We start from the raw sequence: 20,731 nt of genomic DNA on the forward strand, positions 1-20,731 counted from the left end.
TACAAGATCTATTACTTGATCCATAACAATAGTGTATCGAGTGAAGCAATATATAGTGCCTACTAGATTATTCATGATCACACAACACTTGACCTAAGTGAATGGCTACATGCACAAATACTAGAGAACTTGTAAAAGATTAAGAAAGAATATAGTAATCACATTATTAAATTTTGGGAAATCCTTGTATTCATTTTCTCTTCTTTTATAAAGGAGTTTCCTATATTTAGACTCTCCATCTGGGAGAAAGAGTCACCCATTTCAACCCAAATTAATTGTATGTACCAAAATTTAGGAGGGAAAGATAATGGAATCTTGTGGAATTAATTCAAGAACATCCAATAAGAGATGCATCAAAGGGAATAGATTCTCTTCAGTTTAGTATAAGAGTACAAAAAGGAAATTATTTTCCTTGCAAAGACAAACCAATGCATGATTCAAGTGGTTCGACCTCGAACACACTGGTTAACAAAGTTCCCCTATGAGATAAATGAAGAAAGAACAAGGATTCACATTGAGAGGATACTGATTATACCTCAAGATCCTTTGATGCCAAGGTTTGGAACCTACAGGAAGATCAAGGAAAGGCACCATAAGAAGAAAGAGATGGTTCTAAAAAATTTTAAAAGGTGAGAAGGACCACAAGAAAATAATCCTCACAATAGAAAGAACCTAATTATGTTGATGACATAGAAATAGAAGAGATGGATGAAGCTTACTAATGAAGCTTAATCAAGTCCTCAAATGAAGATGCAAGTTGAGATCGATGTAAAAACTTGAACCTAAGTTTGAGTCCACTACTAAACAAGAAGAGATGGGAAGTGAGACTGGTACAAAGAATACAAGTATAGTTAAACCCCCAATATTGATGATGTATAGAAGGAAAAAAGAATGAGAGGGAAGAGAAGAAATCTACAATAGTACTAAAGCAAAGGGTTTCTTCCAAGACTAAGATAGAAGTAGAGGTAGTGAAGTAACCAAGAGGAGGTAGGAAGAAAAATTAGTCATTTTAATTTGATCATATTATAGCTATTATTCTATATAATGACAACAATAATGCTTTAAAGAATAGATTTTCTAAGTTTATCAAAGAAAATAAGAGAAAAATAGGTAGTGATCTACTAGTTGGCATGAGGAAATTCAATAGAAGGCCAACATATGTAAAACCATTGTCGTCTAAGAAATTGGGTAGAGATGGCAGGAAGGAATCATCAAAGTTAAGGAAATATTGGATGATGCACTTGCAAAGATGAGGTCAGGTTATTGCAAGGCTAAAAGGATATCATTGGTAGCTGCATACAAACAAGATTTCAGAATGAAAGATAATGTAGCCTTAGTCATCACTAGTGAACTGAAGGAAGCATTTGAGAATGTAGAAGTGTGGATGAAACTAACCAAATAGCTAGAGGAGTACAACATGAAGAAGGATGAACAAGAACATGTGGAACAAGGGACATTGCCTAAAGGAAAAGGCATGATGTCTGATTTGAGGCCCAAGAAGAAGAATAAAGGTGGATTAGGAACTAGTATAAACTCTGATGAAGTGATAATTAAGGATATACTAGAAGTACAAATGGACTTAAATCCACTTAAGACTACAAGGAATGAACCACATCCCCATCCTATAGTTGAAATTTTTTCTTCAAAAGGGGAAGGAAACCCAGAATCAAGATCCTATGATAAAGAATAATCCAACTAAGGAGACTAAGAAGGAGAAACAAGTCAAGGAACTAGCTAAGGAAAAATTACCTGTCCAAATAGAGGAGAACATGGAATTTGAAGGAACGGGGAAAGAGAAGTCACAAGAGGAGAAATAAGAAACAACAGAGGAATAACCTACAAAAGAAAAAGAGAAATCTCTTGAGTTAGAAAATCAATCGATGAAAGACAATTCACTAATAAAAAAAGACACCCTAGTAATGGAGGACACTCTAGTTAGAGAGGAAACAAAATAAAAAGCACAAACTATTGAGATTGAAGAAACACTAGAGAAGGAAGATACTCTGACAAAAGAACAAGTCCTAGTAAGGAAAGTAACACCTAAGAGGAAACATATGTCTAGAAAATAAACAAATCCAATAATAGAGAGAGAGAGAGAGAGAGAGAGAGAGAGAGAGAGAGAGAGAGAGAGAGTAAGGAAGACTACACCAGAAAAAGAGAAGACTTTGGAAATAGAGCATGAGGGTAGACAAGAGGAAGTTAAACCTTCCAAGAAAGAGAATACTTTGATAAATCCTAAGGTATGTATAAGCATGTCAAGAGACAATGAAGTGTCAAAAAGACTGATTCAACCAAGCATAAAGTAAGCTTTGAGGAGGAAACATGAAGAGAGAAGAAGCTTAAGGGTCAAAAAGAGCTAGACACTACGTCTGCATCATCTATGTGAGAGGATGAAGGAGAATTATTTGATCATGGTGTTGAAGAAGAAGAGGAGAAAAACACCATACAATAGGAAATTGAGAAAATGAAAGATAATATTGGACAAATAAATTCCAAGGAATTAAAGAAATATCTTAAACTAGTCAAGAAATGTGAAAGGCTCAATCAAGCTAGCAAGAGACAACAAAGAGAAAAAAACACTGGTTGAAACCAGAGATCTAATTATAGAGATAGCATCAGGGGTCGTATATGAGCCATGTATTGATTTGATTATTTAACTCACTCAAATAGTTAACAATATTGAAGGCTAGATGATAGATATCATTAAGGTTGCATAGAAGAATGTTGAACAAAAGAGATTGGAGAAGCCGATCAATCGCATCAAGATCATAAAGGTAATCTTAGTAGAGATCAAGAATGAAATGTTTGAGGCACTAAAGGACATCACATTGGTATTCTAGAAGGCATGTAACCCAAATATATTCACTGATGACCTTGAGTAAAGGAAAGGGAAAGATCAAGAGCTTCAAAAAGTCCTCATAATTTTTTATCCACTCAATAGATCATCTTCAAATTATTTAGCTAAAGTTCAAGAAACCATTTAGTTGGTTAACGGGTTAAGAATTGAAGAGGACAAGATATTTTTCAAGTTCTTATAATTGTAATGTTTCTTGTCACCCCTAGTGGGCATTATTCAAGAGCACATCAAGAACATATGATAGGCATATGTAGTGAGACACTTTCTCTTACCAATCTGAAAGAATCATGGGAGGTGCACCTAAGTAGTGATAATGTATGCTACAAAGAAGTTTTTGACAAGTTGTGACACAACATATTACCCCTTATCATTGTAGATGGTCGATCAGCTTTATACTTCAGTAACAAAGGATTGGACATCCTTTCACATTGACTCTATGATTAGACAAAATCATGTGTTTTCCTAAGAATAACATACTGACTTCATTTTATTTTGTTAACCCAGGATCATAAGCTTGAGAGGGTAGCTACAAAGTATATTCTTTGATTCCTCTTTAAGTTATTACCACTAAAACAAAGGAAATGTTGAAGGAGACTTAAACTAGGAACTGAAATGACATCTTATCTTAGAGCTTAAAGTAATGTTGCAAATAGGAAATCTATCTATGCACCTATGTTGCAGGAATAGTTCAATGATTCAATTATCAATGGCTGTAGGAACAACATAATTCTACCTTGCAAATAAATAAACAAGGAAATGAAATATATTCTAACAAAGTAGTTCACTCACTAAGTGGGCCCCCTTGGATAAGTGAACAGAAAAGACAATCAAGACAGAAAATGTAGACTTGAACTTTGTATTCTATTCATTCATAGTAAGAGATTACATCTGATTAAAAACAAGATCACATGTTGTTATGAAAATCAATCTATTCTATCTTTCTCCCCAAAAACTTCTTTCAAAGCTACAACGAGCATTATTTAAAGGAAAAATACAACAACTTCCTACTTCTACAATCACTCCATCAATGAGGATCAATCCAAGCTCATAAAGTTTACAACAAAAATATCATTAACCATGATTTAACTCCTCCAATAATATAGCAGGTTGAGGAGCTATATTCATGTGCTTACATAACAGAAATCACACAATAATCTGCATGTTGCAGTGATTCGTCAATCTGGTTAGGTTTAACTTAGCACTGAAATGTTGACTTTGAATATGTGCGGCAAGTACCTACAAAACATTGAATGCATACAACTTCCACATACATATATTCATTTCATCATCAATGTTAGAAAAGATATAATGTTCAAACTATCAATCTCTGCAAATTCTATGGCTACATGAAGGAATTTACCCAAACATAACATGGATGAGGAAACATTTATCAGCATGTAATATTCCTTCATTATACCATAGAAGTCCATAGATTCAAGAAAACATAGCATATTTAAACTATCTATACTTCAATCTCCATGTCTTAACATATAGATAATGTATTCATAAAAACATAAGTTCCTTTGCTTAAACCATAGAGTCATAAAATGTTTCTACAAGATAATTGTCTAAAAACAAGATAAAAGGATCTCAAAATAATGGCCTTTTAGAGGCTCATCAGTAGACAAAAAGGAAGAGTATAAAGGAACTAAGCATAAAGGGGGAGAAGAATATAAGAGGAGAAGAATATTAGATAAGGATAAAGGAGGAAGAGAATTAAAGGACATGAAAAAAGGGGAGAACTATATAAAGGGATATAATAAATAGTAGAACATAAGAGGAGAAAAAAACAAGAGGAACAACAAACAAATAGATAACAATGAAAGGGGGAGACAATGGAGAGACGAATAGAGGGTGAGGGGGAGTCTCATTTTTTTTTTACTAAGTCCACACCGACTAGTAAAAGTGGGAATGGAGAAAAGGCATAAAGAACATGTTAGTAAAATATTTTTCCATCAATGACAAAGGGAGGTATTTTTTGACCTATCAGTAAATTTCTATGATGATCAGAGAGTAATGATAACTTATACTTAGCATCACATACTTCAGCATTTCATTGATTGGCAACTGATAGAAGAAGACTTTAAGTCAGAATAACCACCGGTAGGATCTTGTACCAGTCAGGACAAGGAAAAGGATCATGTTAAGTTACAATAGGAGAATAGGTGGAATAAACACTCAAGAAATGAGTGAGCATGATGAGTCAATTGTGATGTGACATGACAATAGGGTGGGAAGGAAGTGTAATGTGATAGGAATTTGCGTATGAGCACTAAGAGGATGGAAGGATATAAGCTATAGGCTCATAGGAAGACCAGAAAAGCTACCAATTTAAGTACTTACTCATATGTAGTCACAGGAGTAATGTGAATAGGTTATTCAAATTTTGAATCTATCAGTTTGAGTGGGTTTCTTTTATATGGTTTTGTTGCTCAAGTATTGGGAAGTGTAAATAGACTTTGTACACTTCATTTTTAATGTTGTTTTTGTGGTTGACATTGAGGTGGTTGAAGTGTGGATAAAGAAGAAGGAATTTGCATAATAGAGAGCCAAGAAACAAATAGGTTGGATGAGATAAGAAGGAACCAACATGTGTAAAATATGATATAAGGTGTTTACAGGGAAAGCCACGGCAGACAAAAAAGATCAAGGGACCTTTAAGATTTATACAAAAGATCTACAAGGCAAGTTGTGTCACTTATTAGATGAATCAATTAGATTTTTTTCTTACTATTGCAACTATTTGTAAGCTATTAACTAGGCATGCTTCATTAGTAAGCATTTGTAAATCCTCTAATTGGGAACCTCCTAGGAAGAGTGTTGAAAATTCTCTTACAAGGTAGCTTTGACAATCATTTTTAGTCCTCACAGATTATCAACATTCTTAACTAGATGTGTTCTTAGAAAGAACAATCAGAGCCTTTAACGTGGCAAGTTTTTATCTACAGTAAAAGGCTAGTGGGTATATAACTCCCACCATGGTTTTCATTTTCACGCTAAGGTTTTTCAGATAAAAAATTCATCTATCATTAATGTATATTTTCTCATGTGAATTTACATGGTTCTATTGGGTTTCTTTCATTATTAATTTACTTCTTAAGCAACTGCTAGTTAGAGTATTTGAAATAGTAGTTGAGCTAACCGGTTTGAAAGTTTGTATTGATTCACCCCCCTCTCAGTACCGGCTGGGGACTACACTAATTGCACAAACATTGAATATTCAATATATATCAGCTAGTCTAAAATATTAATGGATAATTGAGTGTAATTGCACATATTGGTATTGATAAAATTTGAAGGGTTCGCATCTTGATTGATTTTTCCTTCTAGTGGTAAATGATTATGATCTATAAACATAGGTCATGTTTGAATATTATTTTGTAATCATTATCTAGCCAAATAGTTATGAGTCACCTTATTAATGGTATGTATATTAAAAAATTAGTAGTGATTTCTTCCTAACGATGGCTTTGTTTGGTGTGCTTGAATTGAGACGTTACTATTTTCAAAGTAATCATTCAATGTATAGTAAACCAAAAATGAATTTATCATGATATATTCCTTCAAGGAATCGTTAAGCATAAGACGTTCCAAGTAAATTTTTAAATGAAAACTTGAATACTCAAAACTTTTAAAGTATGAATAATGAAAAGATCAAAGTTAGTTGTCAATAAAAGAAATTCACAAATCATTGTTATCAAATTTGAATATCAACAATATAAAATAGATAAATCAAAGTATATTCAAGTAGTAGGATAATCATTTGTACCAAAATAAAAATTTAATCAATACCATCAATACTAAATCTTGTGTCTAAAACTATCCAAACATATGTCAAACTATGCCAACATTGACATCAATTATATGTTGGTGATATTAATATTCTTGATAAAAAAATAATAATCCAAAACAAGTCCTCCAGTGTTCCTAAGAACATATCAAGTCTTTAAGTTAAGATCTATGCCCTATATTCACAACCTTTGACATATTTGTATCTTCACTATTAAGGCAAACTTTTATAATATCAAGTATTGAATTAAAACACTTATATCACTAGGCAAGAGCCTACAACACAACGATCACTAGTGAGTCTCTCATTTGAGAGGTCTTGGGTTCATGTCTACTCAATCTTAATACATAATAATAAATAGTCTCAACAAATAATAATATTTAATCTATGCTTTGGCCCATTGCCTATCAAAAAAATAGTTATATCACTATTAAGGTTGTCCAAAGAAAAGTAAAACTAATTAAAGCCCTCCAAAATCTATTTGAATATATTCGACTCTCTTGTTGAGTCATTCTCAAGAACCCTTTGGCTCTTGTAAGTTCAACCAAAAATGTATCAGATGTCACCATCATAGTACCTATTTTGGGATAGCTTTTAGGGCATCATACACATTATCTAAATGAAATCGACCCACTTTGATAATTTGAGGCTTAGTGAGGTCCTCGTATAGCATTTTGATAGTTTCCCACAGTACATTGATGGAACCAACATACTTTTATTCTTCCTTTTTGGCCTCCTTGATGAAGAAGTTGAATGAAATTATCTTCTACTTGCATGAGATTGATTGGATTGAGATATATCATCATCTAAATCAGAAACAATCTCAATAGATGTAGAGATATTCTTTGTTAGGTCACAAAGGCATTAAGAGGGAGGGTTGGGTGATCAATGCAACCATTAATTTAAAACACTTCTTGCACAAAATTAACAATGAATGCTATACAAAAGACGATGTCACATATAATCATAACAAATAAAGCATTCACACAAGGAACACTTGCTACAAAAAATTGTCTTGTGGAAACCCTGGTTAGAGGATGAAAACCATGTGTGGGGAGGATGCCCACAATTTTCTACTAGTGCACTGATGAAAGTTGCCTTGTTTGGAGCAATTACAATACCTTGTTAAGGTAAATCTAATTAAGTATCATGGTCTTAGTTAAGAGCTAGAAGATAAGTTCTATTAAGAACACCATGTTGGGAGATTTCAAAATCCTTCAAAGAGTGATATGGTTAGAGGATTTAAACTTCATATCCTATTAGAGACCCTTCCCACCTTGTTAAAAGTGACCTCGTTAGAGGATTTAACTTGCAAGTTTATTAAGGCTTGTCTTGAGATGGACTTGAGATAAAATGACTTGAATATACTTCCTATATGACAAGTCCACTTTATTACTAATCACTATTTACCTTATGCATCAAACAAACAAGTTTCACAATCACACCTTAAGCTCTCATGGAAAAACTAAAATTTACCATTAATTTATAAATCTTGTATAAGGGTTCGTAACACATTTTTCACTGCCTTAAATTAGGCTAACCTTCCACACAAACCTTCTACCAACCATGCTAAAAATTAATCTTGAATTTCATAAGATCATCCCTTACTATACCAATTAAAAATTAAATCAATATCATCCTTATGATTGATCAAAAAATCGATCAAATAGAATTTTTCTTCTTGTTCCTTGTTATTCCTAGAAACATCACTTGAATCTTCAATAACTCTTGTGAATATACTAATTCAATTGTGTGATCATAGACACACTTAGATTTGATTATGTAGATGTATTATCCATGACTAGATGCCTTAACTCAATCTTCATCTTCATATTCAATTCACTGAATTAGAACATTGGATATTCACTAGTTGCCTAGATACTTAGGAAATTTTATGACTTGACCCTTTAACTTCATCGATATAGCTAATCTAAAGCATGATAATAAATTTGTTGCCAATTGTAACAACATAATAACATGAACATATGATCTGCATATATATCGTCTACATCAAATGCCAACAATCTCCAAATAAACTCCCCTTTTCCACTAATGGAAATGCTTACAAAACAATTCTAAGTGTTAACTACCCTTAAGTATCATAGAAAAAAAAATTTACATAGGTTTGTACATTCATGCACTACTATCAACCTATCACTACTCCCCATAAATAAAATTTTAGAAAATTTCACATATTGCACTACTCCACCTTTGACAACAATGACAAAGGTAAAATAAAGGTAAGCATAATTTTATTAACAAAACATAGTAGTAGAATCAATCTTTATATTACATCACATTCTACATTAGACTGGGTATAATCTTAAAATCTTCCTTTAGAATATTCAAATCTAGCTAGTGTGCCTTGAGATGAGTCTCCATAAGGGTAATCTAACCACTGAGTAGAGATGATATCCCTTCCAACCCATCAAGAGAAGATACCTTTGAAATTTCCAATGTGTGTTATGCTTCTATTAAACTACAATGCAAGTTGTCCAACTTGGGAATCAACAAATTATGCACCATCAAGATGTTTTGTATCTTTTTATACTCTTCATTTTGATATTGTTCTAACTTGTTATTTAACGTAGTTACCTTTTTTTCCAAAATCACTAGTTATCTCTAGCAAAGGAATAAAGTTAATAGTTAGAAACTTGAGTTCCTTTTGCACCCAAACCCTAGCGTTTGATATATCCTAGCTAAAATCTTAATAATTAGAGATACTTTTCAATATTTTACCTCCTCTTATTTCTTTCTTGATCTTATTGGTTGCCAACAATAGTGATTTGTATTCCATAGAAAGAGGTTGAGCTTAGTTATCCTCTTCTTCTCATACTCTTTCTCTAGTTTACTATTGCTACATCTTCCAAGGTTTTAATTCTCTCATTGGCTGCAGTAACTAAGTGAGCTAATTGATTTATAGTGTTAGAATTTGCCTTAGGGCAGAATTCACCCAAGACCAAGGAACTCAAACACAAGCACAACAGTAGACCAAAGAGAGTATGATCAAAATGATGATATATTCATTCAATATTCGATTGATATGAATTAATATGAAAGTACACTATGAGTGCTTGTATATAAAAGCCTCTAGAATGCCTATAAATTAGCATACTAATAAGTCATACAACCAAGTACATGTCCACCAAAAGTGGATTATCCTCCATTAAGCATAGGAGTAAATGCGATGATGAGAGGATAAGTCTAAAAAGGTGTAAAATGCAAAATTATGTTGTAGACACCATGTGCTAAATTAGGAGTGCAAATAATTGTGTTGTCTACATGAAAACTTAGTTAATTATGCAAACTCCAGTCTTGTAGACACCATATGATGAATTAGAGTTGCTTACTCTAGTTTTGTCAACATGACAACTCATAAGAATACGCAAACTCCTAAGTGTCTCACCAACTAAATAATAAATTAATGCATTAACCTAAGTAAACTTAAGTAAAGTGTAAATAGTAAATACTTATTACACCAACACCCCCCCTTAAGTGCAACTTAGGGGAATGCACTTAAGCTAACGAAAGCTAGGATGAAATGAAAAATGGGTCCTGGCTACTAGGCCATGTTAGGTACCCATGTACATAATGAAATGCAATCTCTCATAAAGTGGAGAAAGAGGGAAAACCTCATGGGAAAAACCCTCCCCCAAAAAGAGAGATGAAAAGACAAGATGCATGGATGGATGGAGTAATCAAGACCCCCTCATTACAACATACATCAAGTATATATAATAGAGAAATATGAGAAGAACACAATCCCAAAAGAGGAAAAGGTCCCCGCCACAAGAGAGAAGAAGAGAGACAAGGTAGTCCCCCCTCCCAAAATGTAGAGTGTCGATCAGTGATTGTCGCCCCAATGTAGAAGTTGATCCAAGAGTGCTGAATAATGTTCCTCCCCTTTGGAAGAAACAATGGCAGAGGTATATGTGAGATGCTTCCCCTATGTGTAGAAAGAATGTTGAAGGTGAATGATGTCTCTGAAATTTGCTCAACGGTCCCTATGTCGATGCTGATAGTCACTCTTTCCAATATTGTTGAAAAGAATGAGTGTAGATCTAGCAAGGATTGATGTAGAATATATCCCAAGGAACCCTCTATCTCCTCAACTAATAAAGAGACCTCCTGCAACTGTTGTACGTAAGTATCTACAATCACATCAACCTATGAAGATCAATCATGTAGAGAATGGACATGAGGGTCAGAGTGAGCCCTCCCAACAACTGAAGAAGGATCTTCTCCATCAAAGAGAAGATGTATATCATCAATGATGTCCCCCAAATCCACTACATATGACTCCACAAACAAACCTGAAATATCTGCTACACAGTCATCCTCTGTTGTTGGAGTTGGAAGACTAGGTGTACCCTATTGTGTTGGATCTATCACTATGGCAATATGTGCATGTAGAATTTGTTGATGTTGTGACCTCTCTCTGTATCTGTCAATAGGACCCCACATCTCTGAATCTGTTGAAGCATTATTGCTAGTATCATGATCAATTTCCACAATGCATGAAGTAGTCTCCTTGACAAAGAGAAGACAAATGGTATCGATGATGTCTCCCACATCTTCAATGTGAGACTCCATGAACAAACCTGCAATGTTTGGAAGGAAGTCGTCCCATGAAGCTGAAGTAGGAAGACATAATGTTTCCTGTTGTATTGAATCAGAAGCATCCATGGCTAGAATTGGATTTGTAGTAGCAACAGGAGCATCAGGAGATGTGATCTCATTTGGAGTTGGAGGAACCAATATTGAAGCTGCTAAAGATAGAATCTCATCTGGACAAGGAGGAATTGTGCGATCTCCATATTTTTTTAAAAGATTCATCCACATATCATATGGGTGACTGAGCTTATTAATGACATGCTTAGTATCAAAACTCATATTCAGTATAATAATATCTCAAAGTCTATGAACAGGTGGTTGTTCTTCAGTGTCAGAGATCAATTTTTTGGAAAATAAATAAGGAAATACTTCTTTATGCTCACTTCTTAGATGATCAATGACTAAAGCACTCCATTTTTTATAGTTCCTTTTTGTCAATGGTGGTCTAATTCCAAATCGACATGTAAAAGAAAACTCCTCCATGAGATCACTGAATGTAAACAACCCCCAAAATGCAAAAATATTCAATCAAACCCCCCTAATGTATGATTTGGCACTTAGTGCGATAGCCACATGCCAATTTAGGGCCTATTTCTAAAGTAGTATATCTACAAAACCTATAATCTAATTGCAAATCTGGAAAGTAGACCAAAAAAATATGCACTTTCAAAAAAAATGAAACTTGATTATGTGTCCAGATGAGCCCGTACTAAGCATTTGAAGTGGCAAAAATTGGGATTTACGAGTTGTAGAAAAATTTAGGAATACAGATCTCAAACCACTTGCACCAATGTGTAAATCATAAAATTCTACCCCAAAACAAAAAAAAATTGCTCGCAAAAAGGAGTCCGTATGAGGGAGATATTGTTATTTGAAAATCACCTCTATTGTTATTTTTCTTAAATCGCCGCCATCGCACCTCCAAAAAACAAATAGCTCTAGATTTTTCCTCAAATGTCCGATTTGGATGAAACAAAATCTGATTTGGGGGTTTTTTGACCTTTTGAATGTGATGCAAATATCTGATTTGCACCAGCAAGCTCCAATATTCACCTGCGAAAAATCTCTCCTACCGTCCTAATGGCCAAAAAAAATTCGAAAAATAATGCAGATTCGAAAAAAATTGTAGAGATGTAGATGAAAAAATGCAAATCCATAAATTAAATGTACAAATCTAAAATGATCATACCAATTTTGCAAATTGGGCCTTTGGGTTGCCAATTTGCAAAAAAAATGTTGCCTCAAATTTGACTATGGCCCAACAAGTGAATTTATAGTCAAAGTTCACTGAATCAACGTTCCAAATGCAATGGTGAAGTCCGCTTTGGCCCTAGATGCTCTCAATTTCTACAAATTCTCTGGATCTGGGTCGAGGTGTCCTCCAAGAGGTGAAGCAGGAATTGTCTCAAATGGCTATGTGAAGAGAAATTCCCCAAGCTCTGATACCATGTAAGAATTTGGTATAGCTCTAATACCATGTAAGAATTTGCCTTAGGGCAAAATTTACCCAAGACCAAGGAACTCAAACACAAGCACAACAGTAGACCAAAGAGAGTATGATTAGAATGATGATATATTCATTCAATATTCGATTGATATGAATTGATATGAAAGTACACTAGGAGTGTCTGTATATAAAGGCCTCTGGAATGCTTCTACAATGCCTAAAAATTAGCATACTAACAAGTCATACAACCAAGCACATGTCCACCAAAAGTGGATTATCCTCCATTAAGCACATGAGTAAGTGTGATGATGAGAGGATAAGCCTACAAAGGTGTAGCACGCAAAATTATGTTGTAGACACCATGTACTAAATTAGGAGTGCGAATAATTGTGTTGTCTACATGACAACTCAGTTAATTGTGTAAACTCTAGTGTTGTGGACACCATGTGCTGAATTAGAGTTGCTTACTCTAGTGTTGTTAACATGACAACTCATAAGAGTACACAAACTCCTAAGTTTCTCACCAAATAAATAATGCAACATAATAAAATAATGCATTAACCTAAGTAAACTTAAGTAAAGTGTAAACAGTAAATACTTATTTACACCAACATATAGGAGTAGCAATATCATCATATTCCACTTTGGCCATCAACCCTAATAGGACGTCTCTAGCCTCAAAGATTACTTGAGCTTTCTTCTTCATGTTTTCTTTCTTGGCCTTAGAATTAAGAACCATAACACATCAAATCATCTTATCTGGGCTCAAATATGTCAATTCTATTTGTTTCTTGATCAACGTTTCATTTGCATCAATTCTTTCAATGAACTGGGATGAAAGAATTCATTTTACCTTTTCTAGTTCCTTTCCCTTATTCTTCTTGTGATCCTCTTGTATACCTAGTATTTGATTCTCCTCGTTCATAGTTGGACTAATACCAATATTCTCTAACTCATTTTCTTGCTTCCTGTCCTTGTTTACTTCCTACTCCATTCTATCTAATTGATCTTGATCATGCATGCATTCATCATGTATGTCTATATCACCTATGTTACCAAAATTGTCCATCATATTTGGATCAACATCATGTGTGAGATTCACACCATTAGTTGTATAGCCTTCATTAGTCTGGATAACTACTAGATCATCTTCTTGTTCCTTTACTAGTGCATCCTCATGAACTTCCTCAACTTTATCTTTGGGTAGATTTAGATATTCTCTTATTAACTTATCTATGTCTTCTTCTACCATCTTGGACTTACCAACAAATAACCTTTACACTCTATATTTGGTCTTGAATAAGTGTCTTGCATCTTTCACCATATCATAAATTTCTTCATTAGCTGCATTTGGCATGAGACTTATCCAAAAAAAATCAATTATATGTCCTATGCTAGGGTTTCCTTCCATCTAGCATCAATCTCATTGTATAACTCCTTGAGAATTTGTCCCTATAATTGTACTAGTAATTTACTAGGTCTATGCATATTAGTAATTACAACATCCTCAACCTTTGTTTGATCTTCCTCGTCAAACAAATAATAATATTTCTTCATGCTGACTAGAATTCCATAATAAATAAAATTTTGAATAAAAGAATTCACAATGACTACCTTTATAGACATAGTCTCCACCAAATTATTTGTGGAAGAACCTGCCACTTGGGGCTTCTTGTTGTTTAGTGTGGAGCCTGATCAATCCCCAAGTGAGAGATTGTTAGATTGTGGTGAATGATCAGGAAAGTATTGTGCATACTTCATAAATTCTTTGGGGGTTAGGGCATCACCCTGAAAAAAAATGTTTAGGCCCTATTTTATCGAGATTTTGGGCCGACATGTAATTATTAATTATAACCCTAAAGCAGTAAAAATACTTGTATAAAAGAGCTTAGGGTTAGGGATTGTTTCGTAGTTGTGATGCAAAATTGGTTCTTGCGTTGGTATTGAGCTGTAAGGGGTTACGGATTGTAATCAGGTTATAATCACTGGATCGTAATAATATTGGACTTGTTGTTTGGTGGACGTAGCCCAGGGATTGGGTGAACCACGTTAATCTTGGTGTCTTGTGTTCTTTTCTGTGTGATCTATTATTTTCTATTATTGGTTATATTTACATGTAATTGTTATTTATGTTTGTGGTTTAATCCTAACACTTCTTACCTTTAGACTTTAATTCTTCCACTTCTTTTTCTAACTCAATTTCTTCACTTTCTTCATTAGTAATCAATTTCTCCTTCTTCCTCTTCTTGGTTGTATATTTTATTGCACTTGGTGCCTACTTTGTTGGTGGAGGTTTTGGCTTGAAAACCTTAGTCAGTTCCCTGGTCTAGTGGTGTAGGAGCATCGAAGAATGCAATTGTAAGCATGAGAGAACTAAAGGATCATAAAGGAGATTATGAAGCGAAACAAGTCAACTAGAACATATTAAAGCTATTCATGGCTTTTTTCAATGATAAAAATGATATAAGGGTGAATTGTCTTGAGGGTCCTAATAAGGACCCTAGGACAAACATTAATGTAACATTGGCGAATAGTTCCCCAAAGAGTCAAAGTTGGGTTATAAGGTCATACATATTGTACTGGTATCATAGAAGGATCAAGTTCCATAGTTTGATAAGTTAGAATGCATTATGAATTAGTTAAATAAGAGGTGTACATTTAAATATTTTAATTACAACAGCTAGTGGCATTTGGGCAAGAATTAGTTTTGATTTTTTTTAGGGACTTTAACAATCTCTAAATCATTTAGAATCGGTTCTAAAAGTTGGGATAAGATGTTATAGATCTTGGTCAAGACCTAGACAATGTGTGGTGGTGTTTGAATAATAGAGTTGTACAAACTATGGTAACATTATGCAATAAAACAATATATTTATGCAAGAGGTCTCTATATGTGTATGATCAATTGATTCTATTGAATGGGACTGACACTTTGATGGTCAAGGAATAAGGTGTGATAAGCTTAAACATGTTATGCTTAAATACATTATTTCTTGGATATTGCTACTAAGAGGTTTCAAAAGGTTTTGCATTGCTTTTAACAGTCTTGAATATCTTATGGGCTTAATAATCACTCCATGAATGTTTACCCTCTAATTATCATGAAATGGTCATAAATTGACTTGTATTAAAATGACACTAACCATAAATTGTAGAGATAGTTGGAATTTTTGGGTGATCATCATGGAATGCATGCTAAAAGTGCATGGAATTGGAGGCTATGGTATTACAATAGAAGTACTTGAACATGAATTTGGTTTTATGGTGGATTTCAGTTGGATATGTCTCATATGTGGTGTATGAACTTTGTTTGAACTAGAGAAGTGATTGGACAAGGGATAACTAGGAAGACCTAGTTTTAACAAGGATTTTAAGTTTGAGGTGTGACTATAAGATGGTGTCTTGGGTCCAAACAAGTTGGAGAATCCTTTGATTTGGAACATTTTAAGACAATGCTAAAGGTTGCAAAATTTTATGACAACTTTACATTGGGGTTTCTTTGTGATATAGGGCTAATTACACCCTTAGTACAATTAGTTTTGGCATTTGAGTGGACTTGGTCCAAACCACTTGTGGATGAGTTTTGAATATGTGGTATAACATTGAAAAGGGTATCTAGTAATGCATTTTTTTGTGAAGTTTTTTGGAAGTTCTAAGAAAAAGATAAGAGTTTATTTTCCCTGGAGGCCTAATTAGCAGTGGCCTAGAATAGGATAGTTTGGGTGTGTTGGCCTAAAATAGGACAATTTTGATTTGTCTACAAAATGAGTACATGAAACTTTGAGTGTTGTAGTTGATCTTGATTGGGATAGATTGAAATAAGTTATTGAAACCCTTACAAATCATTGAGAAGAGTGGGAGCACATGACTGTCAATTTGAACCATTAGGTCCCATTAGGAGTATTGTGGGAAAAATATAACATTTCAGCATAGGGATAGGTATTTAGCCTAGAATCTTGATGTTAGAAAGTAAATTCCACCAAGATAATTAAGAGGGGGGTGAATCAGCTATCATATTAAAATAACTCTTATTAACCTTATTAAATCTAAAACATGTAATCATCAAGTCCAACAACCATAAGAAGATAACCATACACAATAACACTAGATTTGTTAACTAGGAAAACCTCTGATCAAAGAGAAAACCTCGATGGGGATGGTACCCACAAAATGATGTACTAATATAAAGTTCCTTGTAAGAGGATGGGCCATGTTAGGAGTCAATGAATAACATTCAATATATATGTGTCCTTGTTAGGAAACTTTGAATCCTTGTTAGGAGTTGCGGATGGCAAGAGGACCCACTGTCCAAATAGCTTCAGGGACAAAACCATCGAACTCATTTGTTAGGAAACTTTGAATCCTTGTTAGGAGTTGCGGATGGCAAGAGGACCCACTGTCCAAATAGCTTCAGGGACAAAACCATCGAACTCATTGACCAACTAGCCTTAGTACTATCCCTCTCAGAATAATTCCAATAAACAAATTGTCTATAGTAACCTCTTTTCCAAATACATTCTCTATATCTATTCATTATGCCTTAATCACTCCAAACACTTCTCTCGTCAGAAGATATTCAATATCAAGTTTACTAGATCGCACATAAAAGTTCACATACTCACATTACACAAATATCTGCACTGGATCTCACATATCCCACACTTTTGCATACTACCACAAGGAAAACAACTTTCCTTTATACCAAGTCCTAAAACTAATTATTGAGTCAACCTTGAGACTTTCTCAATTTACAATTACAATATAAGACCATCTTAAGATATTACAATACATGTTACATTACAATATTACAACTTTTCACAATTACAACCAAACTATCAAGTTATAGTCTTCATAACTCTTCACACGATGCTCATCGGGATGTGTGCATTTGACCACTAGATGATCATCAACTACTTCTCAAGACCTATGTTTGAACATTGTCTACGATAAATCTCGAATAACTATCAATTGTCTTATTATTTCTGCATGCACACTTAGACATGTCATCAAGACACTATAGAGAACCTCCTCAACTATGCATAGCCTCCTCTTCAATCCTTAAACAACGCAACCTCAATCTATGTTTGTTGCTCTGTCAATCTCTACAAGATAGCATGTATGTTGACATCAATGACAAACACAGTCATGAATGCAACATATGATTACTATACCAACTCTCCAACAATGTTGAGATACTTCCCCATAGGAATATCATCAGCATTCATGCTAACAATCTCCCCCTTTGGCATTAATAGCAACATAGATGAAAAACATCTAAACTATATAATAACAAATATTTTGTTGCAACTTCTCTCCCATTCATGTTGCCCATAAATGTCCATTGTACTATAATCAACTTTCCAAACCCTCTTCATCAATCAAATCAATGTCTAAATAACATCAATCTCCCTTACTGACATCAATATTCTCTCCCATAAGATATCTGCTACTCTCCCCCAAATATACATATGCATAGGATATTTTTTATGTGCTACTCCCTCCTATTGACATTAATTAAAAAGTCATCATTATGTCAATTATGTTACATAAGATCTTCAATAAGCTCAAGCATCCAAAGACATTGTTAAATACTAGTTACCAAGAGTCTTTCATGACTCTTCTCAAATACGTATACTCCCCCATAGAGGAAGCATCAAGCTTCCAGTCTAGACAATGAAAATAGTGTTTTGCTACCACTGGACTGATGCAATCTCTGCATCAACTACATAGAAGTAGTAGGGGAATAACCCCAAGCATAACTCAAAGTACTTAAATGTTCCCTTCAACAAAGGCTTTGTTAATATATGTGTTATATGCTCCTTTGTACTAATATACTCCAATCTGGTCTCCTTCTCTGTGAATTTCTCTCTCAAAACATGATACTTAATAGATATGTGCTTTGTCTTTGAATGTCAAACATGATTCTTTGACATACCCATTGTACTTGTGTTATCACAATGTATGATAATAGGTTTTGTAAACTCAATTTCAAAGTCCTTGAACATTTGTTTCATCCAGATGATCTGACTACAATTATTTATTGTTGCTACATACTTTGATTATGTTGTGCTCTGTGAAATATAGTCTTGTTTCTTGCTTAGCCAAGAAACCAATCTTCCTCCTAAGAAAAATGTTTCACCACTTGTATTTTTTCTATCATCCACACTACCTTCCCAATCCACATTAGTGTATGCACATAAGGTAAAGTCATTTGATTTGTCATACCATAGTCCAAAATTGGGTGTACCTTCAAATATCTGGAAAAAAAAATTTATTGTTGCATAATTTGATTCTTCAGGATTGGCTTGAAATCTTGCGATAATGCTAACTACATTAGCTATATCCGGTCTTGTGTGTTAAATATTGAAAACCTCCAATCATAGACCTATATTTATTTTGCTCAACAGTAGGTGTTTCATTATTATTTTTATGACTTGTGACCAGTTTTCATAGGCATAGCAACAGGTTTACAACTTTCCAAACTAAATCTTTTCAACAAATCTTTCAAGTATTTAGCTTGTGATAAGAAAATATCATCATTATTCTATACAATTTACAATTCCAAGAAATACTTCATCTCGCCAATCATTCTCATCTCAAATTCCTTTTTTTTTCACTAGCAAATGCTTCATCATCACCTCCAAACAGTATATCATCCACAAACACTTCAACAATTAGTAAACCATTTTCAATTTCTTTCAAATACAAATTACTATCTACAGTACCTTTAGCAAATCCCAATGTTGCCAAATATTTGTCCAATCTCGCATAGCATGCTCTAGGTACTTGTTTCAATCCATGTCATGTTTTCTTCAACTTACAAACCATATCTCCTTCTTCTGTCAAAGGAAAACCTTCAGGGTGCTCAATGTAAACTTCTTCTTCAAGTTCTCCATTTAGAAATGTCAATTTGACATCCATCAGTCTTGTTTTGTTTCTCACAACCTCTCCTTGTTCATTCATCTTATTTATGAAAACCCACTTAGTTCCAATTACATTCCTGTCCTTAGATCTAGGAACCAATTCCCATGTATCATTCTTTTCAATTTGATCTAATTCTTCTCTCATAGCTTTAATCCAAAAAATCATCTTTACTAGCTTCATCAGCACTTTTAGTTCTATTTGTGAAATCAAACATAATTCTTTTCTTTGTACCTTATTTCTTGTCATCACTTATTTGTCCTTACTTCCAATAATTTGATTTGTAGGGTGATTCTTTATCATATTCCTATTAGGTGTCACTCTCTCAACTCTAACTTCAGCTATAGGTTCACCGCTTGGTTCTTCTCTCTTTTCCACAATTTGTATGTCATTTTGCAAATATGTGTCATTCTCATAAAACAACTCATCATTCTCTTGATTAGCCTTTGGATTAGTATCTTCATTGGAATTATTCAAGCATTCTTTCCAAAACTCTAAACTTCTCATCCACTTTAACATTTGCACTCTCAATAATAGTCTTAGTTCTCTGATTAAAACATTTGTATGCTTTGTATTTCAAAGAATGACCAAGAAACATACTTTCATCATTCTTTAAATCAAACTCACCAATATCATCTTCTCTCTTAATATAACACTTACTTCCAAAGATTTTGAAATACTTAACAAAGGGTGCATGTCCAATTCAGCTATAGGTCCACGGCTTGGTTCTTCTCTCTTTTCCTCAATTTGTATGTCATTCTGCAAATATGTGTCAATCTCATAAAACAACTCAACATTCTCTTGATTAGCGTTTGGATTAGTATCTTCATCAGAATTATTCAAGCATTCTTTCTAGAACTCTAAACTTCTCATCCACTTTAACATTTGCACTCTCAACAATAGTCTTAGTTCTCTGATTAAAACATTTGTATGCTTTGTAATTCAAAGAATAACCAAGAAACATACTTTCAACATTCTTTAAATCAAACTTACCAATATCATCTTCTCTCTTAATGTAACACTTACTTCCAAAGATTTTGAAATACTTAACAGAGGGTGCATGTCGAAACCAAAGCTCATAAGGGGTCTTACCAGTATCTTG

Source organism: Cupressus sempervirens, chromosome 5 (genome assembly GCF_028749045.1).
Source record: "Cupressus sempervirens isolate cs-2001-9-10 chromosome 5, ASM2874904v1, whole genome shotgun sequence".
Taxonomy (NCBI): Eukaryota; Viridiplantae; Streptophyta; class Pinopsida; order Cupressales; family Cupressaceae; genus Cupressus; species Cupressus sempervirens.